This window comes from Oncorhynchus mykiss, chromosome 13 (genome assembly GCF_013265735.2).
Source record: "Oncorhynchus mykiss isolate Arlee chromosome 13, USDA_OmykA_1.1, whole genome shotgun sequence".
NCBI classification, from domain to species: Eukaryota; Metazoa; Chordata; class Actinopteri; order Salmoniformes; family Salmonidae; genus Oncorhynchus; species Oncorhynchus mykiss.
This window is the reverse complement of record NC_048577.1, coordinates 41887053-41912676: the sequence shown is the minus strand read 5'-3', so window position 1 is coordinate 41912676 and position 25624 is coordinate 41887053. Positions and strand designations below refer to the sequence as shown.

Sequence of the window (25624 nt, the reverse complement as noted above, 5' to 3'; positions counted from 1 at the left end):
GTCTACTACTACACACTTGAATGCATAAACCTCTTGATAGTACATATGTCCAACCCATCAACTAAACAGTCACGTCAATGACGTGAAATAACAACGCCACTGGCAGATCTGCTGCAGTCTGCATCAGGAGAGACCTCCGCCGAACGAACGCTTCCCACTGTGTACTCGACCGCCTCGAAAAAAGAAATCTGCTTCATGCCGCGGCTCTCTGTTTATTTTTATTTATTTCACCGTTATTTATCCAGGTAGGCTAGTTGAGAACAAGTTCTCATTTACAACTGCGACCTGGCCAAGATAAAGCAAAGCAGTGCGACAGAAACAGAGTTACACATGGAATAAACAAGCCCATAACACAATAAACAAGTCAATGACACAGTAGAAAAATAAAGTCTATGTGCAGTGTGTGCAAAAGGCATGAGGAGGTAGGCAATAAATAGGCCATAGCAGCGAAGAATTACAATTTAGCAGATTAACACTGGAGTGATAAATGAGCAGATGATGATGTGCAAGTAGAGATACTGGTGTGCAAAAGAGGAGAAAAGTAAATAAAAACACTATGGGGATGAGGTAGGTAGATTGGGTGGGCTATTTACAGATGGACTATGTGCAGCTGCAGCTATCAGTTAGCTGCTCAGATAGCTGATGTTTAAAGTTGGTGAGGGAAATATAAGTCTCCAGCTTCAGCGATTTTTGCAATTTGTTCCAGTCACTGGCAGCAGAGAACTGGAAGGAAAGGCGGCCAAATGAGGTGTTGTCTTTGGGGATGATCAGTGAGATATACCTGCTGGAACGTGTGCTACCGGTGGGTGGGTGTTGTTATCGTGACCAGTGAGCTGAGATAAGGTGGAGCTTAACCTAGCAAAGACTTATAGATGACCTGGAGCCAGTGGGTCTGGCGACAAATATGTAGTAAGGGCCAGCCGACTAGAACATACAGGTCGCAGTGATGGGTGGTATAAGGTGATTTGGTAACAAAACGGATGGCACTGTGATAGACTACTCAGCAAACTGGATGCAGAGTATTGGATGCTATTTTGTAGATGACATCGCTGAAGTCGAGGATCGGTAGAAGAGTCAGTTTTACGAGGGTAAGTTTGGCGGTGTGAGTGAAGGAGGCTTTGTTGCGAAATAGAAAGCCGATTCTAGATTTGATTTTGGATTGGAGATGCTTAATATGAGTCTGGAAGGAGAGTTTACAGTCTAGCCAGACACCTAGGTATTTATAGTTCTAGGTCAGAACCGTTTGATTTGACACACTGAACTCTTTCTGAGATGTAGTTGGTGAACCAGGTGAGGCAGTCATTAGAGAAACCAAGGCTATTGAGTCTGCCGATAAGAATACAGTGATTGACAGAGTCGAAAGCCTTGGCCAGGTCGATGAAGACGGCTGCACAGTAATGTCTCTTATCGAAGGTGGTTATGATATCGATTCAGACACGCCATGGACATCAGGGTTGGCGGAGTGCTGTCCCCTGGACCCTATTATCACTTGGCTACATAGCTGATGCCTGGTGGACTGTCCATTTAATCACAGTACTCCATTCTGTTTATTATTGTTTATCTGTTTGAGTAAAACAAACTTAGGGAGGAGGCTTCTGATGTTGACATGCATGAAACCAAGGCTTTTTCGATCACAGAAGTCAACAAATGAGGGTGCCTGGGGACACGCAGGGCCTGGGTTTACCTCCACATCACCCAAGGAACAGAGGAGGAGTGGGATGAGGGTACGGTTAAAGGCTATCAAAATTGTTTGTCTAGAGCGTTGGGGACAAAGAATAAAAGGAGCAGATTTCTGGGTGTGATAGAATAGATTCAGGGCATAATGTGCAGACAGGGGTATGGTGGGGTTCGGGTACAGCGGAGGTAAGCCCAGGCACTGAGTGATGATAAGAGAGGTTGCATCTCTGGACATGCTGGTTATAATGGGTGAGGTCACCGCATGTGTGGGAGGTGGGACAAAGGAGGTATCAGAGGTATGATGAGTGGAACTAGGGGCTCCATTGTAAACTAAAACAATGATAACTAACCTAAACAACAGTATACAAGACATATTGACATTTGAGACAAAGTGAGGCATAAAGCAATCACAGGTGTTGATTGGGAGAGCTAGCTAAGACAACAACAGCTAATCAGCTAAGACAACAACAACAGGTAAAATGGCAATGAATGGGCAGAGGGGGTCGGGTTAACTTCACACAGAGCCTGAGTTCGCGGCTGGGGCCGACAGATAAACAAAAATAAACAGAATGGAGTACCGTGATTAAATGGACAGTCCAGCAGGCATCAGCTATGTAGCCAAGTGATAATAGGGTCCAGGGGACAGCAATATATGAAACAGTAGTCGCTACTACGCTAGCATGCGGGCGACACGGCATTTAAAGTTAGCAGGCCGGGGCTAGTAGAAGTGTCTGCTCCGACAGAGGCCTGTTGAAGGCACAGCAGATGGAGTAATTAGTCGGCAGACCAGTCGTGGTGGTGCGGCGGGGCGTTGTGTCGACAAAGGATCCGAGCCAGATGCCAAATAGGTATTGTAGTAATTCAGTTTGCTTAGCCGGGAGATGCGCCTGGCTCACGGCTAACTGGTGCCAGCGTTGGGGCAGGGGCGTTAGCAACTATAGCCACTCGGTAGCAGCGGTAATCCGGTGCCAAGGTCCAGAGCTTACAGCAAGGATCCGGTGGAGTAGTGGATTGTAGCCGTGTTTGGGTGGAGTCCGGGTGAACAACTGAGTAGGCCGGAAGGTGGGCCTGGCCTGGCTCAGGGCTAGCTTTGGTACTGGGTCACTTGGTGGCAGCTAGCTAGCTGTGAAGACCAAGAGTAATGGTCCAGGGTTTACGGCAGGAATCCGGCGTTGTAGTGGAGAAACAGTCCAATACTAGTAGGCTGGCAGGTATTATCAAGGCTAAAAAAGGGCTGGTATCTGTGCAGAAGGTAAAGGCCGCTAGCAATGACTAAATAGCTCGTGGCTAATTAGCTGGTTAGCTGCTGATGGCTAGCTTCTGATGGCTAGGTGGTTCTGGCTATATAAAATAAAAAAAATAGCGGAGCCGTATCACATTGGGTGAGGCAGGTTACCGGAAGGTATAATTGAATCAAAATGGAAAAAAGATTGAAAATAAAATTGAAATATATACAAAAAAGGACAAACAATACAAAAGTACACGAGAGGACGAACAAAGCCTGTTTACGGTTATTGCTGTACTCAGACTCAGTCCTCCTGACCATGGGAAACAGGTCGCTCTGTAATTACGCCAATCTTATGTTCGTTCTCCCTCTCTGCATTATGTTCGTTCTCCCTCTCTGCATTATGTTCGTTCTCCCTCCCTCCACCTCCTCACCTCACTTGTGTCTGCGAAGTTAAGTCTGGTGAAGAGAAAGGGAGGATATTAAAATAAATGAAAAAAGGAATGAGAGAACATAGACCGAGAACTAGCGAGTTACATCATGAGAAGTAGAGTGAGATGGAAGGAGGTGAGAGAAAATACAGAGAAAGATGTGTGAGAAAGAGAGGGAGAGCTGTGACTATGTCAACGTCCATGATGGCACGAATTGTCTGACAAAATGTCTGCCGTGAGCTCCTATCCGAGTTTAACCACGGCTTAGGCTGCTCCGATTTGCAACTAAAAGAACATGATAATTGCTCATGTTGCTGCAGGCCTGATGAGTGACATCTCACTAATGCTGGACCTGGAAGGATTGTCTAATCTTGAGTGGCAGTGTGAGCATCCAATGACAACGAGGGCTGAGGCGCTCTGTCAATCCAAACTGGTTTGCTGTCCACCCAGACCCCCAAGAAGGCAGATAACTAATAAGCACTACAACGCCTGAGTGGGTCTCAGCAAACAGACCAGGCCTCACGCAGACAGCCTAATTGGCTATCGGAGCTAAATAAATTGTTAGTTATAGTGAATGTACATGACAGCACAATCATGCTGGGGGAATACAGTATGCGTCAAGGGCGGCTTGTTTTGCAAATCATACAGGGGGGGAAACAATTCGGTTTACCTACAAGATACGCAGGTCATAGGTGAAGATTATTTGGTTTGAAAACATTTGAAATTGAACTGCTCATGACAACAGCGAAGGTTGTCTAAATTAATGAATGTGCATAAAAGCAAACTGACTTGCTTGAAGACAATTAAAAACAGCAGAGAGTTGAGAAACAGATGCCTGTGCTTAAAATAACACACAATAGATTTGTTCCTTGATCACAGGTGGCGAGCTAACACCTTAAACACAGCGTTGCTCGAAAGCGAGACGTTGCAGTGGTTCTCGACGGCCGAGTTTAACTATTTAATTGCGCCAGAATGTTTTAAAGGCTTTAGGCTAATGCTAAATGCAGAGCAAATTAATAGTCCTTCTGATACTTTTCATGAACACGTCATTAGCAAAAGCATTTACTAAGTTAATAGTATAAGTAACGTGGCAGCTATCTCATCAAGGAAAGGTATAAAGCAGTGGCGCTGAGTTGGACCACTTGAGCATGGGTTACAAAATCTTATGGAGAGATTTTATCCATGGAAGTAGACCCTAGGGATCTATCACACTTACCTGGTTGTAAAGGTTGTTTGATAAGTCATTATTAATAAGCCCTTCAAAAGGCATTTAGGTCAGTCTCTAAACCTCCTCATAAAACATTGGTAATGTTTTCATCCCTCCATGCCCCATCATGTCCTCTTGCGTAACAAACAGATCAAACCACAAGCAAATCATGAGAGAGGTTTACATCCTAATCTCATGAAATCCCCAAGAAATGGTCAAACAATTAGCTGGGCACCAGCCTGTCCGTTCATTTGACATGTCAATAAAAACGAGTCACTGAAAATACAGTGAAATACTTTTCCAATTATTCTCTCCATTAGCCGGTATGATTATATAAAGCATAAGCCTACTACAGAAGTGACTCTAGAAATCAGAATTGTTACATTAATACATATTAATTTAAGATAGAAATACCCCAGAAACCATTCAAAACTGTCTTTGTTTTATGGATTTCCATCTACAAATGCACCACCACCATGAAAATCCAGTCCCTGACGGTTTCTTTCACACTACCCCATTCAACCATCACGTCTTATGCGAACAGCACAGTATATCTTACTCCCCTTGACAACAGCCACAAAAGAAATTAGTCAGTTGGCTGCCTCTCAGCTAATTGCCCTTCGCCTAGCTCCTCCCTCTTCATAACAGATCAAAAGGTAATAATCCTCTGCTAATCCACTGTGGTGTGCCTGCCCTCGCTGTTGTTATGCTCATTATGGCCGCCTTGAATTGGCCGGGCTGGATACGCCATTCGTTGTCTCCTCCTCCTCGCCCAGCCCTTGTCCGTTCTAAAGAAAAGGGACCTTGCGACGGTCTCTCAAAACGCCAAGGTCTCCTCCAGCCACACTGGCTCAATTTCACAGCCGAACGCCAATTTCACGGCTGGGCGGCCACTGGATAATTAGATGAGCCTTGAGCGGACATGGTGATGCTCGCCTCAGCTCTGTGAGAAGACAACAAGAGAGTGTTCTCTAAAGAGAGGCTAGGGAGAGGGCTACTGAGCTCAACACAGGGCTGGCTTTGTTTGGGTCTCACTTGTCGCTTTATTGCATTAAATGAGTACAGGATGCGTGGCAATTCTTGGTGGAAGTTCGTCTTTCTGGTTGTTGCAGTTTTGTGCGTTATTGGAGTCGTTTGATATCCGTGAGCAGTGAGATGTTTTGATCAGTCACTTGTTGCTTCCTACCCATCAATTAGCAACGTGACTGGATTTTGTTGTTCCCAAAACAATGTCACCAATCAGGACAATGAATTCTAGCTTGTGGCTATAGCAATATTGAAAGGAGAGCTTTGTTAAGTACCTGCCTTGCTGTTGTTTAGAAAAACCAGGTACATGTAAATGACATAGCCCATCTCTCACAAATGTACACATGCTAAGTGTATGGCTGGATATACAACTGACCCATCATCTTTGACAGCTCCAGCATCAGATGTTTAGCAAATCCAATTTGTATCTTCAATTTTCCAATAGATATTGAAGTTTCTGTAGAGAAAGTAACTTTTTATGAATTGAAAAGTGTTTTTAGGCTTAAATGCAAAAAATAGTATATTCTTTGTCACGAGGAATATAAAACTGCAACACATGTGGAATTACCATTGCCTACCTTACCTCTGCCAACAGTTCTATCTAGGGAAGTATTACCATTTCTTGGTCGTAGTTGGAATAGTGTAGAGAAAGAGTAGTTTGGAGCTGAGAGAGGATGTACATTTATAGAAGTTGAACAGTTTCATCCAGACCGTATAAAATGGGGAGATAGCCTCTGTTGCTTCCCTATCAAAAATGTCAAACGTGGTTTTGTATAGTTGACAGTTAGGATACTCACAACGGACCAACTTCAACCAGATATTCAGTTTCTCACAGTCATGAACACTGTCCCTGTGCTCAGACAAAACTGGCATTGTTTGTAGCGACTGTCCCCAGACTTTTTCTGTGGTATACCATGACATATAAACAATAGCACATGACATGCACATCACATGAAAAAAAATTGTTTCTGGGATGTAGGCTGTGGGGACTTGCCATGAGTAGGAGACAAAGGCCTCACAGTGAGACGGGTGGGGCAGCAACGGGCTCAAGCCTAAGCCCTTCTCCCATCTCCCAACTGATGCACTCTGGTGTATCCTGCAAAAGGGAAATCATCAGTAAGTAATTCATAGTGTCAACAGTCAGCATTACATCCAACCTTTGCATAACCCGCTAAATGAATAACACCTTCTCATTTTCGATTAAAGTTTATATTCTCAGACTGCATGGCAGACAACATAGGAGATTGGGATTTTTAATTAAGACATTAGCTTAATTTGAATATGGGGCACAGTAACACATGGCGAAGTCAGGATGAGGACACATCCTGACTCCTGCATTTCTTGCTATTTGGGGTTTTAGGCTAGGTTTCTGTAAAGCACTTTGAGACATCTGCTGATGTAAAAAGGGCTTTATAAATACATTTGATTGATTGACTCCTCCCCTGGGAGAAGAGAGGGAGAGAGATTCTGCCAAGGCCGAGCCATGAAAAACATGAAGAAAATAAAAACTCAGATCTGTCAGAATCCTTTTTCAACATTCTGGCCCCGTTCCTGGACACCCTTTGTTATTTTACTCTTTCTCCCCCCTACAGTTTTGTGTTAATCTCATAAAAATAGTAAAAAAAAAATAATAATAATTCAAAGGCGCACCTTAACATGCTGACTACACCGCTCACATCGCGTGCGGGAGCGTTGCAAAATAAATTTAGACATGCAATTATTGCACCCACACTGCTCGCGGGCGCCAACGAGCGTCTGCGTTGCCAAGGGCTAAAACAGAAGTCAGTTCTATTTCTGACGCAGATCGCGCTGCAAGTCCTGCCTCTCCCATCTCCTCATTGGTTTATAGAACCAGATACCCACGTGCCATCTCCTCATTGGTTATACCCACCTGGGTGACTGAAAGACGAACGGAGGTCGGTGGTGGTTATACACATTTTATGAAAGTTAGTTGCCAATCACTATAGAAGTCCAAAGAAGACTAGACTAGAAACGATTCGGTTGACCGTTTTGTGTGTGGATTAATTGTCGGAGTAGAGGATCTTGTGCATTTCAGGTAAAATAACAACGTTTATATCCCAGGACAAATTAGCTAGCAACAGCAAGCTATCTAAATAGGACAAATTAGCTAGCAACTGCAAGCTAGCTAGCTAAATTTCCATAAATGTGTTTCGACCTGTCTCCAAATTAATATAAAATTGGTTCAAAGCTTGTTTTGATATTTTAACCTGCGTATCTTAATCGTGTTTGGTGTGGGGGGACAAAATCAATTTGTGCACGATGGCGCGCGGCTGGTTTGGGTACGGTGTTACAACGCATGGAAAGTCAACAAATGTTCCGCACAAGAGGAGACATACATAAGGGGCCTTACCTCAGTTTTCTAAAAGTGAACTTTTCTAAAAGTGAACACAAGTACATTATTGTGGTGTGTGATACAGATACGACTGAACTATAGCCAAAACACCAGAGATGACAGATGAGAAGCGGAGGGGTAGCCCGGTAGACTGGAGCGAGTCAAGGGATTTCAAGTAAGCGACACCCAAACCTGCTCAACTGCAAGAAAGTTGCACATCCTCTATGATGTCATGATTTCCCCCAAGGCATCATCAAAGGCCCCAATCTCTTGCAGCACTGGCTTTTATGATAACAAAAGAAAGGCTGCGTTACATATGTAGGTATATTCCCCTCGATCATACATGTGGAAGACTAACACAATGCTCAGACTCCAGAGGCTTGCACAAACTGTACTGGCTGACATCTCATGCGGAATTGATGTGGTATTTTCGCATTCAGGTACTAGTCAAATTCAAACAATATTTTGCAGTGCTCTTGGCTATTAAACTGGCCAGGAAAGGCAGAGAGCAGAAGGGAGAAAGAGAAAAGAGTGAGGACAGAGTAAGAGAGGCGTGGCTTTGTTATTTATGCTTTATAGCTGTTGACAGTGCAGAGTAATCCAATACTAGTCAAAGTGAAGAGATATTTCCCCCAATAAATAAGTTACATACAAGGAGACACACAAACACATGCACAGGCGGACACAGAGGGATATTATTCAATACCCTGAATCCACTAGGGGAATGGGGTGATTTTCCAGTTAAGTTATTTGTCTTTGGCTGAGGGATTAAGCTTATAGCCCATCCACTCAGAGAAAGCATACATACTGAACTAGGGGAATTTACATCACCCACAAATTCAGTCATCCAGCACACAGCCAGCCAGTTCAGTCATCCAAACCAGAGAATGAAAGTAAGAGGATGCATCTCAATAGTCTAAAGTAGCTCTCTGACTGAATTTAAAAAGCAGGAAAGATGAAAGGATTTAGCGTAAAAGCTACTGGAAATTTGCTTTCACCTCCACACATCAGTGCAGACAAAGGAAAGAAAGGTGCTTGGATAATTGAATTGTATCAAGTTGAATTCTGGACAGCGTACAACAGGTTGGCAGCGTAACTTCAAGTAGCCTACACCATCATCCACCCACCACCAGACAATAGCAGGGCCAGAGTTAGCCATATTACAGTGAATGCTTCAACCAATACTCACTGGCAATGCATACTGATTCTTACTCAAGCCACAAAATGGCCTATGTGTTGGAGGGTTGCGATCCGCGGGTCCCTATTCAGCTGAATGAGAGGGCGACTGAATTGCTGGGGGGAGGATTGAGAGGCAATAGAGAGATCATTCACTTTCTCTTAGAGGGCACCCCTTGACTCCTACATGCTCTGGCGGGTGTTGGCCCCGGGCGGGGAGAGAATATGGGATCTGTGACACATGCAAATCATGGCTACGAGTCGCTTGGCACTCTGAACAGAACAGACATTATGTGAAGAGCTAATAGGAAAGCGAGAAGGAGATTCGGGTGGCGAGAGAAAGGAGGAGTGGAGTGGAGATAAAGAAACGAGGGGAAGGTATAAAACAGGCTGCACATGAAGATGAAAGACCCAGATGAAGGGGCAGACACGCACACACCTGGACACACAGGAAGCACACACAAACGCTATGCTCAAAGAAACCACAGAGAACGAGACAAGCCACACAGCACAATGGACTAAGTCAAAAGGAGAAGAAAAAAATCTCCACCCACCCACAGACAGATACTCAATCCACACACACCCACCCCCAAAAGACATGCTGTGAGACACAGACTCACACGAATCCTGCTCAAATCCCTGAGATTTGAGAAGGGAGCACAGTCGCAGGGTTGCGCTGCCATAACGACAGGATCGGAAAAAAGGGGGTGAGGGTTTGGAGTCGCTGAGCACAGCACTAGGATTTCCACACTGGAGAAGCTCTGAGGTGTTTGTTTGTCCTGTGTTTAACAGAGCCCCTCTCGACCACAGGGCACCCAAGACCTCCAGTCAGTCAAGTGTGGCAACTCCAGTCACAGTCTCTTCACAACGGAATCAAGTAGCTCTTACAAAAGCAGCGTCAACTCGTACTACATATCAAATGTAGGCCTACTAGCTAATTAACATCACTTAACATCACGAGATGGGACATGGCTATGGAAGGCTATCCAGTTATTGAGTTGTCATCAGCAGTCCTGAGGTAAAGGAGACTAGAGGCTGTTTTAGGGCTGCCACACCCAAACCTCCTTGTACGTGGGCATCCTCACCATACTCCATACCATACACAGAGTTATGAAAATAACTTCTAAGTTCCAGACGTTTGGGTGGATGTGTGTGTATTGCACTTACGGTATGAAAGCCTCGATTGTTGCTTCCTGAGAGTAGAGCTGGCTGAAGTGAGTTGTATAATGGTATGCAGAGAGAAGGATAATGAGGTACGGCAAACCAAACCACACAGCAAACAGTGAATAGATGCTCATTCAGATCCTCATTCTTACTGGGGACATTTACTGAAGAATGGAGATGATAGAGGCAAAGAGTCAATTGTTTCCAGTATCTGGTCTGGTCCCCAGATGTAGCATTATGTGGCCCTCCAGAAGATGAGCAATGGTTAGCCTACATTTGGATGTCTTTTTTTGTGAAATGAAGCCAGGATGGTATTTTACGCTGCAAAAAAACTTTTCAGTCCATTTGTGTTTTGATACAAAAAACTGTTCAGTAATGAGATGTTACCGGGATTAGATACGTGTGTTAAAAACAGTCGGTTTCTGGGCTCGTTTTGAGGGATCTGAAAAACCCAACACCTTGTAGATACAGTAGATATCACATTTTCAGTAGAGCACAATGACATGGCACTTTGCCAGCTTAAGTTTGCCAAGTGCTGCACTAATTTTAGCACAGCTCGAGTGCTAGATGGATGACCCCAACTCCATGGTGACTCCAAGGCTCAGTGAAGTAGGGTGGGGGTGAGAGAGGGAGGTGGGTGGGTGTCATTCCGTAAGTCTGGATAACTCTGGTCTAGACACGCATACTGGAGCTCAGGACTGGAGGGGGACAGGGCTCTCAGGCAAACCATCTGTCTTCGAGCTGATCAAAATCTTGAATACAAGATGATGTGGAGTGGGAGTCGGACAGCCTGCATCTTTAGGATATTCACTAAACACTACTGATTAACCCACAACGCATGGGTCATATGATGCATTCAACATATACAGTGGGGCAAAAAAGTATTTAGTCAGCCACCAATTGTGCAAGTTCTCACACTTAAAAAGATGAGAGAGGCCTGTAATTTTAATCATAGGTACACTTCAACTATGACAGACATAATGAGAAAACAAAATCCAGAAACTCACATTGTAGGATTTTTTATTAATTTATTTGCAAATTATGGTGGAAAATAAGCATTTGGTCACCTACAAACAAGCAAGATTTCTGGCTCTCACAGACCTGTAACTTCTTATTTAAGAGGCTCCTCTGTCCTCCACTCGTTGCCTGTATTAATGGCACCGGTTTGAACTTGTTATCAGTATAAAAGACACCTGTCCACAACATCAAACAGTCACACTCCAAACTCCACTATGGCCAAGACCAAAGAGCTGTCAAAGGACACCAGAAACAAAATTGTAGACCTGCACCAGGCTGGGAAGACTGAATCTGCAATAGGTAAGCAGCTTGGTTTGAAGAAATCAACTGTGGGAGCAATTATTAGGAAATGGAAGACATACAAGACCACTGATAATCTCCCTCGATCTGGGGCTCCACGCAAGATCTCACCCCGTGGGGTCAAAATGATCACAAGAACGGTGAGAAAAAATCCTAGAACCACACGGGGGGACCTAGCGAATGACCTGCAGAGAGCTGGGACCAAAGTAACAAAGCCTACCATCAGTAACACACTACGCCGCCAGGGACTCAAATCCTGCAGTGCCAGACGTGTCCCCCTGCTTAAGCCAGTACATGTCCAGGCCCGTCTGAAGTTTGCTAGAGAGCATTTGGATGATCCAGAAGAAGATTGGGAGAATGTCGTATGGTCAGATGAAACCAAAATATTACTTTTTGGTAAAAACTCAACTTGTCGTGCTTGGAGGACAAAGAATGCTGAGTTGCATCCAAAGAACACCATACTGTGAAGCATGGGGGTGGAAACATCATGCTTTGGGGCTGTTTTTCTGCAAAGGGACCAGGACGACTGATCCGTGTAAAGGAAAGAATGAATGGGGCCATGTATCGTGAGATTTTGAGTGAAAACCTCCTTCCATCAGCAAGGGCATTGAAGATGAAACGTGGCTGGGTCTTTCAGCATGACAATGATCCCAAACACACCGCCCGGGCAACAAAGGAGTGGCTTCGTAAGAAGCATTTCAAGGTCCTGGAGTGGCCTAGCCAGTCTCCAGATCTCAACCCCCAAATCTTTGGAGGGAGTTGAAAGTCCGTGTTGATCAGCAACAGCCCCAAAACATCTCTGCTCTAGAGGAGATATGCATGGAGGAATGGGCCAAAATACCAGCAACAGTGTGTGAAAACCTTGTTAAGACTTACAGAAAACGTTTGACCTCTGTCATTGCCAACAAAGGGTATATAAAGTATTGAGATAAACTTTTGTTATTGACCAAATACTTATTTTCCACCATAATTTGCAAATAAATTCATAAAAAATCCTACAATGTGATTTTCTGGATTTTTTTTTTCTCATTTTGTCTGTCATAGTTGAAGTGTACCTATGATGAAAATTACAGGCCTCTCATCTTTTTAAGTGGGAGAACTTGCACAATTGGTGGCTGACTAAATAGTTTTTTGCCCCACTGTACATCCTGTGTACCATTCGTGTTTGCGATGAGAGGATAGTATGCTCTGTAGCGTACACCAAAAACTTGAATCCTTTTTTTCAGGAAGTGAATTTCAGATTTGAATGGCCCTCGATGTGTCCTGGTTGACCATTTTGATATTTATAGATATATTTTGTCTTATCAAAAAATGGTCCTATATATATATATATATATATATATATATATATATATATATATATATATATATATATATATATATATATATATATATATATATATATATATATATATATATATATATATATATATATATATATATATATATATATATTAGGCCATTCTTTGTTTGTGTTAAGGGCACTGGGCAACAGAAGGTCAGAGGACCAGCACAACATGGATAAAAATATATGGGGAAGAAGATTTGAGGGGAGTACAAAACCCCCTCTTTGCTGTCACCATGGCCACATCAGGCCAGTAAGTGTTTGCAGTCACTTCAGCCAAGTATAATTTCTGTGCAACTTAAAAACAAAACTAAATATTTGTCCTGGACAGAGAGAGAGACACTAAGCTTTAATATATCTGGAGAGATGAGCCATCAGAATGTTCTGGTTCCTCATTCTAGTTTTCATGTTCTGACTGTATGATTTTCTTTTCAAAAGGGTTTAATTTATTGCTTGCCTTCTTGGCTATCAGACCGGAGGTGACAGCCAGACAAGAAAACAAATAAGAGAAGACTCATTCCACACAGAATGAAACTCAATGAAGCAGATTCTCTTCCTCCTCAGAGCACCGCTGCTATTCAGTACCCACTGCCCCCTCATCAGACTGAATTTGTCGTCCCTTAGTATGAAATAACATTGGTCCCCCCACTCCTACCCCCTCATGTTCCCCCTGACACCCCTCTCAGCCATCCAACTTCATCTCTCATTCCCTTAAAAGCAGTCTGATCTGCTCTCATTTCCTGTTGGCCTGCTGTGCCCCTGCCAGGGGGGGATAAGCAGGGTTAACGCCCCAGGCAGAGGGGCAAGGGGTCTGTGGCGCGGGAAGGGCTTGGCGAGAAGCCAGCCTGGTTCTTTCTGTGGTCAGTGACAGGTCAGTAAAAGATTTTTAAAAACCTGTCAGGGCTGATGCGTGAGGACAGGCAGAAAAGAAGGGAAGGAGAGGTGACAGGTAGACACCCAGTCCTCCATCCTCTTAGCATTCTGCCAGGACCCAACACAGAGCCAAGGGTTACGCCTGTCAGATGTGTCAGTCAGGACCGACCTTCCTGCGGTCGCTCCACCAGCTTTCCATGTCTGTATGTACCGAGCACATTTAATCTCAGTCTTTCCCAGCAGGGGTTCTTGTTCCTGGGCTTAGACCCACATTTTAGCCATGCCTCCCTTCTCCCGGATCCTTGTCTCTTATGGCACAGCGGGATCTGTGCATTATATCCATCTGTGCTTTAGTGCCTTTGGTTTCATTATGATGTAATCATGGAAGAGCTCCTCTCAGGGTCCAATAATAACTACTTAATTTTGCATAAAGTTATGCATCATTATCTTCTAAATGTTTTGTTTTTGGAAAGAACATTACCTAGCTTGCTATTAAAATACTAGCACAAAAACAAACCATTTTAGTGTTACCACGTTTAACTACACTGCGGTTGTGAAGCTAGATGTAGTTTCAAACCCCTAGAGAAAGGCTGTCAGTATAAGAGTTACCACAGCTCAGTCCTACAAATTTAATCCCACAAAAAAACACTACATAATTATTATTTTTTTAACTAGTAAGCATCTTTCTCTCACACCCAGCAATAGCAGAATGCAAGTAGCAAACTTAATTACTGTTAACACAGAAAATACCAACCGTGCGCTTAGAGGTACCCATCAGTGCAACAATAATTATCTTCAGCTCCGATAGCATATGGCACATGTCATCATAAACAAATCATTTCAGGAGTTGCTGAACAATACAATTTGCTCTGAACTAATATAAAGCCATTATTTAGATAACGCAATTCAATGATTTTGAGTTTTGTGCATATAAGGCTGATGCCTAAGCAGAGACCTGGACCTTCATTTGTGGAGGCCTGAGTTGCTGCCAGTTATCAGTGTACAGCAAAAATAAAATCTGAGGTCAGAAATGTATCTGATATCTCCATAAATCCAGTCTCAAATTTGCAGTGAGGTGTTCAGAACAAAAACGTCCCATAACATTGGCGGCATATCGCAAACATAAATCTCTGGTCTATCCTGAGGACTTGGGTCACTCAAGACCAACAGTCCAAAGACGTCAAGTAGACAATAGGACCCTAGAAATTATCAATAGCGTGAGACTACTTTGTGGGTCAAGAAGTCAGGATGTGCCTGAGAAGGACCAGAGTGTGATGATATAAGAGCCTTCTCTGGGCTGGAGGAGCTCTACTGGCGCCTCCTTTTAAAATTAGTCACCCCCCATCCTTTACCATCCCTTCCAAAATCCATCTCATTAAGTCAATTACACATCGCCGTGCCACCAGAGCAGAAAATTGCAAATTCACAGTCAGTCCCTTGGGACTGTGAGGAGTAGCACTGCCTGGCGAGACTGAAGTCTCAGTGTGAGCAGTCAAGGGTGAGGAAAGTCATAGGTGCTGTGTTTAAGATGTCAGAGGAAGCGTGTAGAACTTTGACATGTCTTGCTCTGAATAGCCTGAGGGGATAATAAGTCAGTGTTGGATGGTGGAAGAACACGCCAGGACTGTAGTCAGACGTTGCCACAGGAAGTGTGAGAGGATGGGGATTCACACCTGATGGTCTCTGTCTGACAACTGGGTCAGGGAGAAGACTGGCTGCCTAAGAAAGGGGAGGCTGCCAAGAAATCTACTGGCCATATAAAGGGAAAGGAGGATACCTAGTCAGTTGTACAATTCAATGCCTTCAACTGAAATGTGTCTTCCGCATTTAACCCAACCCCTCTGAATCAGAAAGGTGCGGGGGGCGGCCTTAAATCAACATCCCCGTCGTCGGCACCCGGGGCAACCGTGGGTTAACTGCCTTGCTCAGTGGCAGAACAACAGATTTTTTTACCTCGTCAGCTCAGGGATTCAATCCAGCAACCTTTTGGTTACTAGCCCAACGCTCTAACCACTAGGCTTAAAGCCACACAAGCTAAGCCAAAACAAAAGAATGATATCCCTCCAGCTGGGAGGTGTTAATTTCCTGACATGCAAAGCCCTTAGAGGGAAAAGGCGGATTCTACTGACGAATCTCAAAATACATTTTTTCCCTCATAAGGAACTCTAAACTGGAGCGTCATAATATCACTCTATTCCGTGATGTCCCTCTAAACTGAAACTTGAGTGAATTAAATTAGTCAAATCATTTCTCTTCATTCCTTGAGGTTGAAGTCATCCTGGTTATTAAAACAGCCTATTGTAATGGTTTTTGGTATTCGTAAACTATGATAGATGTAATTATTTTCATATAGGCTTAGACTGTTAAGCCACTAGTGGTAGTTATCAATACAGTAACACATCGGGATATTATTTTTGATGTTTTGTATCATTTTGAGAATATCACAATATTATTTTTGCACTAGTTGGCTGTACCAGCACCAACACTCCAGTATTTTTCCTTCATAACTTGTTCTCAATCTTCTTTTTACAATAGGGAGCCAATTTATTTACAGCACTTTTATTTCCATGACTGATCAAAAATGACTTTTTCATGGCTCTCTTGTCCATCTGCAGCAGACACAAGGTGAACAATATGTTTGGAACATCGGATCGTAATAAAATCACAGTACTGAACCGCAATACATATAGAATTGTGAGAAATGGCAAAACAAAATCATGCACCCAAGTATATGAGATAATATCGTATTGTAAGGTCCATGGCAATTCCCAGCCCTATTCGCCACCATTCCAAATGTGAGTATTTCAGTGGCTCTTCTGTGGAACAGGATAAGCAACCTCCTCCAGAGTGTGATCTCCAGATCTCAAGAACATAATGTGGTTCTTCAACAGATTCCTTTTCTATTTCAGACCCGTGCATGCTTCCATTCTGCACACACAGGGACATACCGGGAGAACGACCGTACAAGATGGATGACCTTACACACAGGGATTAGTTATTAATGCAGCAATCCAACGCATGCCTTTATAGAGAGTTGTAGCACTGTGAGTCAAGATAGCAGCACACATGTTGGGAAGCTGTGGCCTTGACTGTGTGTGTGTGTGTGTGTGTGTGTTAGGGTGTGTGTCAAATCCCTAAAAATGTGCATCCATTTCAGATGGTTAAGCATTGCACCTGTACTACCATTACTGTACCTCAGTTCCACCACAAAGTTTACATTTCCTTCTCATTTAACTTCTCAAAGTATTGCCATTTAGGACTTCGCTGCTGTCACTTGTCTTTCGCCACCATTTTTCCAACTGTTAAGAATGAGTGGTGGAGAGTTGACTCCTTGCACGTCGACTCCCATTTCGGAGTGTCAAGATTAGATTCCACTAGGAATCGACTCTTAAATTCCATATTTTTGGAAAGGAGGAGACAGTGTTCTCGGAAGTACAGCAAATAATCAAAACACTTGCATCTCTCATAGCGAGTTTTCAAGGGAAGGAGAGAGGCACAGTATAGGCAGGTCAGCAGACAGACTCAGAACCATGCACTGCGCCAATCTAAAATCGGCACACAAAAAAAAGTGGGGGGGAAAAATACGCTGAAAAACACGGAGCGCATGTCTTGGTGATCTGTCTTGCATGCCTCCCAAATTCACCTCTTCCCCTCTGTTTTTTTTTTAATTACACAACTTTCCCCAGCCCTTTATAGCCCATCGTCTAGTTAGGCTATAACAAGGAACATAAAGTTGTGATAACTGCACTGTGATTGTAATTTTGTGGGGGGGGGGAACAAAAAAACGGTTTGCGTTTCTTAACGTTAAAGATCCCCGATTTCGTTGAATTGTTTAAACGTTCACACCCCTAATGTGAGGCCTAACCCACTGAACGAGATGAGGTGTATGAATTTGTTTCTCTCATTTGCATGACAATTTGTTTGCCAACATCCTCAGAAGGCATTGTTCATGCTAGCGTGTACAAACAAACCAAAAATAATGGTGGAACTATATTCATGGATTTTTCATTTTCCCATTGATTGCTCAAGCATTTTCCTTCTTTAAATAGACAAGATAAATAATATACTTTTAGGTCAAATAAAATAACCGTTAAAACACTCACTGTCATTTTTCTCACTGTAAATGTGAGGAGGGAGGGAAAGGGGTGATATCTTCAGAAACATTGACCTTTGTTAACTCTGGTAGACAGACACATAGTGAGCTTTAGTGATGGTTAAAAACGAGATTGAGCTGGAGCTGAGCTCCAATGTTGCTAAGAGATTTTACTAGGCCTAATTCATCTCCTGGAAAAAGTGCCTTATCCATTTCCTTTGCCCCTAAAGCATGGGGATATGGTTGGCATGTCTTCCGTAGGTCCATCCTCCTAATGAAACCCACAGTAACCTCAGGGGGACATCTGCTGAGCTGGCCTCCCCCAGTGCTCTCCTGGAGATGGCACTAGATTGGAGTGGGAAAGTAGGAGCCTTTCCTCGAAAAGTCAATTAAGAACTCAGTAGCCCATCCATTAGCAGATGTCGGCCCATGAGGCCCCCTCTCCTTCTCTATCTGTACATGCTCTCTGTGTATAAAAAATAACCAGATTTTTTTTTAAAGGGACCATATGCATGATCAGGTAAAGTAACCCAATGTTCATCTCCCAGGACAAACTGCTAGCAACAGTTAAATGTCCATGAATGTTTCATGCATTTCAACCTGTCCTGAAATTAATATACAGTATTTTCAGAAAGTATTCAGACCCCTTGACAGCCCTATTCTAAAATTGAATAAAAATTGTACTTCAACTTACACACAATACCCCATAATGACAAAGCAAAAACAGGTTTTTAGACATTTTTACAGAAATTAAATAACCAGATAAAGAACACAGTGGCCTCCCTCATTCTTAAAATGGAAGAAGTTTGGAACCACCAAGACTCTTCCTAGAGCTGGCTGCCCAGCCAAACTGAGCAATCGGGGAAGAAGGGCCTTGGTCAGGGAGGTGACCAAGAACCCTATGGTTACTCTGACAGAGCTCCAGAGTTCCTCTGTGGCGATGGGAGAACCTTCCAGAAGGACAACCATCTCTGCAGCACTCCACCAATCAGGCCTTTATGGTAGTGGCCAGACGGAAACACTCCTCAGTAAAAAGCACCTAACAGCCCGCTTGGAGTTTGCCAAAAGGCACCTAAAGACTCTCAGACTAGTGATGCACCAATATGACATTTTTGGATGATACCGATAACCGATATTTAAAATTTTAGTGGACTTTGAAAAAATTATAGCACAGTTAAATAGCTAACAAACACACATAGTTAAACACACAAGGCACAGAATCTCAGCGCAAGAGGCGTCACTACAGTCCCTGGTTCGAATCCAGGCTGTATCACATCTGGCCGTGATTGGGAGTCCCATAGGGCGGCGCACAAATGACCCAGCGTCATCCAGGTTTGGCCAGTTAACTTGTTCTTAACTGACTTGCCTAGTTAAATAAAAGGTTAAATCAAAAATAGTGTCGTTGGTTCTGGTATTTGAACCTGTGTATCATGATCGCATCTAGTGGGGATAGAAGAAAAAAAAAAACACACACACACACACACACACACACACACACACACACACACACACACACACACACACACACACACACACACACACACAGTGTAACCAAGGTGTAAGACTCTCTCTCCTGTCTTAATGACATTGACCTTAGAGGGAGAAGCCTTTTGGGGTAGCCTACTGTACCAGCCAGGAAGATCTCAACAAAAGAAGATCACCTGGCAGAGTTTTTCTCTAATAGCTGCTGCCGAGTGAGCCATCAAGATCAAAGAACAGGGAGAGCTCAGTTGCAGTACATCTAGATATTTTCTTGCAATGGCCTGAGGTTTGTTTTAGGAAGTGGAAAAGGAGATATTAGTTCATATTAGTGTGGCAAGAATAACATGAATGACGCAAGTTCGTTTTAAATCATGTGTGCAACATCCCTTTGATTGCATGGCTGCACTAAAGTAGCAGCCTGTATCACATCCACAGTGTAAACAGACTTGTTCATGGAAGTGGCCAATCCCTTCTCCACTCCCACATCTATAATGACCTGAGCTTCTGGCTGACAGAGAGGAGTGCTTTGGCAGAGTAGGCTGTGGAGCTCCTGCGTTGGAAGTGCTTTAGTGTCTCTGTATTCTGGTGCAACCCAGGGCGAAACGCAGCCTACTCCCCCTCCCTCCATCGCACCCTCTTCTCCTCCTCCTCCTCCTCTCCTGCTTCTCTCTCCCTCCATCTCTCTTCCCACTCCCACGCTGAGGATTGGATGCTGGACCAGAGGGGCGGAGAGGTATTTTTAGCCAGCACCGTGTGCTGAAACAGCGGAGAGCCCTGTGCCCTAGCAAGGACAAAATCCACCGTCCGGAAGAGGGAGAGAGAGATTAGAAGAGAGAGAAAGATATTCAGAAGAAAATGACATTGCTGTAGCCCCTGAGGAAAAGGCTTTAAAGAGGAGAGCCGGTGTCACGTCTAGAGACACCGATAAAGATGAAGATACATTCATCTCTAATATTCTGTCTAGGATGATGTTTAACTGCATTTTCTCTAAGAGGAAAATGTAGGCCTAATCCAATTTATATTTAAGCCTCCAAAATGGCACACATATAAATCACATCATCTGCCTATGCCTTGATTCTAATGTTTAAACCATTCTGAGAAGAGCCATGAAGTCTGAAATATCTTATGCTAATAGGTCTATAAATAAATGGCCTATGAGAGTGCAGACTTGCACATCAGCAAGAGTGAAAGCTGCAATATCAGTCTTAAGCAACCCATTTCTATATTTGAGAGCATCTCATGTCTGTTCATACACTCCGTATTTATTTGGACAGCAAAGCAAAAACTTTAATTTTGGATTTGAGATCAAATGTTTCATATGAGGGTACATAATGTCCCCTTTTATTATAGGGTATTGTCATACATATCTGTTCTACCACTTACAAATGAAAGCACTTGACCTTCTGAAGGTGTCATAAGTATTTGGACAAATTCACTTATGTGTGTGTTAAAATAGTTGAAAGTTAAGTATTTGCTCCCATATTCCTAGCTCGCAATGACTACATCAAGCTTGTGACTCTACAAACTTGTTAGATTCATTTGAAGTTTGTTCATTGGAGTCACTTTTTTTGTGAATAGAATATGTTTTTGAACACTTAATGTGGATGCTATAATCATGAATGCAGAGTGGCGCAGATGTCTTAGACACTGCATCTCAGTGCTAGAGGCGTCACTACAGACCCTGGTTAGATTCCAGGCTGTGATTAGGAGTCCCATAGGGCGGCGCACAATTGTCCCAGCGTCGTCCAGGTTAGGGTTTGTCCAGGGTAGGCCGTCATTGTAAATAAGAATTTGTTCTTAACTGACTAGCCTGGTTTAAAAAAAAAGGTTAGATAAATAAATTAATGAATCCTGAATAATGATGAGTGCGAAAGACACAAAATTATACCCCCAAGACATGCTAACCTCACCATTGACAATAACAGGGGTGGTTATGATATTTCTAAAACAGATTTCCATGAAAATACCCTCACATAAAAGGTGACATTCTGTACTGTAGACTCATATGAAACATTTGATCTCAAATCCAAAGTGCTGGAGTACAGAGCCAAATTAAAATGTTTTAGCTTCACTGTCCAAATAAATATGTAGGGGAGTGTGTGTCAAGGTAAACAGCCCTCATTGATTGAGCTTATAGCTAAAACGAGGCAAGCCACCAATGTGTGTCAGTGTGCTAATCTCTGCATACAAAGGAGAGTAGGGATGATAGGATCACGCCCCTAAGCCTTCTTAGCCTGTGCCCAATGCTAGCGGTTGAGGGAACAAAGCAACAGTAATACTAATCTAATACTAGTCTATGTTCCAAAACAGGACAAAACCCATTTTTACATATCAATGGAAATAGGCCTAGCTATTATGTATGACCAGAGAATATCATCAGGGCCCTCTGTGTCTGCCTGGTTGGAAGGCTCCATCCATCTGCATTCATAACAGATCATTGGTCCTCCTGTATAATTTCATTTTTTGACTCCGAGTCAAACCAAGCTCTAAAATCCCTTGGGTACAACGCTGAACAATCCCTCACTCGTGCTCAGAGAACAACGGCCAAGAAAATTAGGGATGTAGCCTAAAGCGAGTAAAAACAAAACAAAAAAGCCCTAGCCTCATTTTAGCCTGTCGATTCCCCTGACCAGAACCCTAGCCAGAGCTTCTTAAGAGCTACTGTTTTGAGAGAATATAAGGCAGCCTTTGAGTGGTGACTTGAGCCACTCCAGATGTTGTTATCTGCCCTGGGGCTAATGCTGCTTGTAAGCCTTGGTAAGAAACTCCAGGTTTACCATCTTGTTAAAGTGCACTCTCACACACACACAAAGATATGCTGCTCGCCATGTCTCTGCTCTGCTTCTATCGGAGCAATGTGTCTGAGGGCCAACAGGGTGTTGTTTATAGTGCTGGCTTCCGACACTGCATGTCTGTCTTTCTCTTATCGTACCAGAAATACACATGACACACAGCTACGAAAAAGCCAAAACAAATGTACCCCCATAACGTACATAAGCCTAAGGGTGTTTGCACATTATCAAAAAATATTTCCTAGTGACAGCTTGCGGTAGCGCCCTCCGTTTCTCTGTTCTAGTTATGATAAATGCATAGTCTCAAAGTTAATGTATTGTCATATCAAAGAGGTCCAATGCAGTCTGGCAAAGACAGATAAACACTAATACGTCTTCGTATCAGAGATTGGTCAGCTGTTTGACTACAGTGTTGATGAATTGAGCACGCTGCAGAATCAGCAAATTCACCAAGGTTTGACACAGCCAGCACCATAAAGCAGAGATTAAATAAATTGGGAGATCAATTCCAGTACAGGCTGCAGCGGCTCCATGCTGGTGCCTTCCAGGTCCCTTCTGGCTATATTACCCTACTGATTCCAGTCCAGGCAGAAGGATCAGCCCGTGACCGGCGGTGTCCTCTCTGTCTACCTCTCCTTCTCCTCTCACATTCTTTTCATCCCCATCTCTCTGTTTGGAGGTGGTTTTAAACCGGAGTGACTGCCTCTCTCCATTACAGTCAGCCCACAGGGAGGAGGAGGAAGAGAGGAGGATGGTGAGGAAATGGGAGGAGGGTAGAGGAGTTAAAAAGAGAGAGGGAGCAGGTTGTTTTATAAACAAATTCCAGGAAACAGACATGGGTAGGAACATTATGCTTTCTCTCACTGTGGATTGCGGGGGCGTGGTTTGGCCCAGGTTATGAATTTATCTTTCTTTCTTATCAGACAGTGCTTCCTGCACTTATGTAGACAATAGACAGTCCTACATTCACACACACACAGAATCCACTGTATGACTCATCCTACAGGTCTGCTCATGGTATCTATAGGGCTTAAGTGCCTGAGAGGGCGTGGTCTTCCAAGATACCCTTTAGAAACTGTAAATACAGACCTGAAAAACCACAGACAAATGTTCCCATCTAAACTGCTTTCAGTCAGCTTTATGTGAGTAATTATTTCATTGCAAGCTTTGTGGACAAATTTAACAGGGAGGGTGACAATGATAGAAAATGGGCCTAGTTGATTGAAAGTAAGCGTAACAAACAGTATTCGAGACGACAGTGAGCAAGAAGAGTGATGAATGTGATAGAGGCCTCTGATTAAAGTTGCTTTGAGCTCTGTAAGTATATCACAGTAAATGTAGCAGTAACAATGGTGTGCATCCCAACTCGAAGGATGTCCTCCAATAGAATTTTCCACTGTATTCTCCAGTAGCGGTCGACCGATTAAATCGGCATGGAGCCAAGGTAAGTTGCTAGCTAGCATTAAACTTACCTTATAAAAAAACATCTTCACATAAATACTAGTTAACTGCATGCACATGGTTGACGATATTACTAGGTTAACTAGCTTGTCCTGCATTGCATGTAATCAATGTGGTGCCTGTTAATTTATCATCAATTCACAGCCTACTTCGCCAAATGGGGGATGATTTAGCAAAAAAAGCACAATCGTTGGACGAATGTACCTAACCATAAACATCAATGCCTTCCCTAAATCAATGCCCAGAAGTATATATTTTTTTTAAACCTGCATATTTTAAGAAATTCATGTTAGCAGGCAATATCAACTAGGGAAATTGTGTCACTTATCTTGGGTTCATTTCACGCAGATTCAGGGCTCGTTGCAAACTAATTTGCCAGAACTTTACAGAATTATGACATAACATTGAAGGTTGTGCAATGTAACAGCAATATTTAGACTTAGGGTTGCCATCCGTTCGATAAAATATGGAATGGTTCCATATTTCACTAAAAGAACGAACGTTTTGTTTTTGAAATTATAGTTTCCGGATTTGACCATATTAATGACCAAAGGCTCGTATTTGTGTTTATAAATTATAATTAAGTCTACTATTTGATAGAGCTGTCTGAGCGGTGGTAGGCAGCAGCAGGCTCGTAAGCATTCATTCACTCTTTACTGTGTTTGCCAGCAGCTCTTTGCAATGCTTGAATCACAGCGCTGTTTATGACTTCAAGCCTATCAACTCCTGAGTTTAGGCTGGCAATACTAAAGTGCCTATTAGAACATCCAATAGTCAAAAGGTATATGAAATACAAGTGGTAGAGAGAGAAATAGTCGACACGTCATAATTCCTATAATAACTACAACCTACAACTTAACTGGGAATATTGAGAAACTGGGAATATTGAACCACCGCAACTTCTGGGGTAGCTAGCTTTAGCTTGGTACCTAGGTAGCACCAATACAACCAGCCTGAAAATAAATGACCAGTAGAAACTGCAGTCATTTTCATTATTCTTAGCAATGATTTAGGAATCCTTGTGAGTAAGTATTAGCTAGGTTGCCACTTGTTTGCCTATTGAAATTGAACTTCAGTTCATGAAAATAAATAGCTAGCCAGCTACTTAACCCTGTTGCCCAAACCTATTGTTAAAAGCAGCAAGCTAGCTTCATCTGGCTAGTGAGGCTCCACCGGACCAGGTTATGTGTTGTGAGCTAGCCACAATAAGGATTAGGCACAATAGTGGAATTTGAGGATTGCCTTCAAGATAAAAGTATGTCATTGACAGTGAAGCAAATGAACACAAATAGTAGAATTATGCCATACTTTTATTTTGAAGGCTAACCACAAAGTCCACTATTGTGGCTAATCCTTATTATGGCTAGCTTCACATAGATGGGTCTGACCACCATTAATCAAATAAGAACAGTCTTATAAATTAGGGTTATTTTAGATGACACCTAGCTATATAGTTAGCTAGCTAACTATAGCTACTGAAACAGATCGATTTGCTATGTTTTTGGGGAAGAACATTGTTTGCATCCATGAGCTACCTAGCTATTTTTTTTATTTTTATCACCAGCACTGTAGGTATGTGAGACAACTTCTCCAGCATCATAGCATATGTATCGATGAATCGTTGTGACACATGAAATACGAGTGAGTGAGTGTAATCAATGTGTAATAACCACGTAAAAAAATGTATGAACGTGTTAAATTGTGACGTGCAGTCATATTCAGGTCCTGATTGGTCAAATAGTGTTATTTGATGTGCATCTTTTTTGACACGCAAAGACCCAAACGGCGTTCCATAGAAATCCTGGTTGAGAATGAAACGACTAAACAAATGAACAACGAAACAGCAAGTAAGTGAAAGAAATAGGTTTGGATTAGGTTTTACTGGTAAATGGAGATACACATAAATGCCAACAAAATAACTTTTTGGTCAGTGTGGTGTGTGTGCGTGTAACCTTTATTTAACTAGGCAAGTCAGTTAAGAACAAATTCTTACTTACAATGA

At 42.9% G+C, this 25624-nt stretch overlaps 1 protein-coding gene across 5 annotated transcripts in view; it reads right to left on the bottom strand.

Annotated features, from left to right (window-relative positions):
* tanc2a (tetratricopeptide repeat, ankyrin repeat and coiled-coil containing 2a) overlaps positions 1–25624 on the bottom strand; it is a 136937-nt gene that overhangs the window by 95908 nt on the left and 15405 nt on the right. For all 5 annotated transcript variants that reach the window (XM_036941127.1, XM_021557960.2, XM_021557961.2 and 2 more), the window contains exon 2: positions 6561–6662. The gene's annotated coding sequence lies outside the window, so the exon portion shown is untranslated. The remainder of the gene's footprint in view (positions 1–6560; positions 6663–25624) is intronic.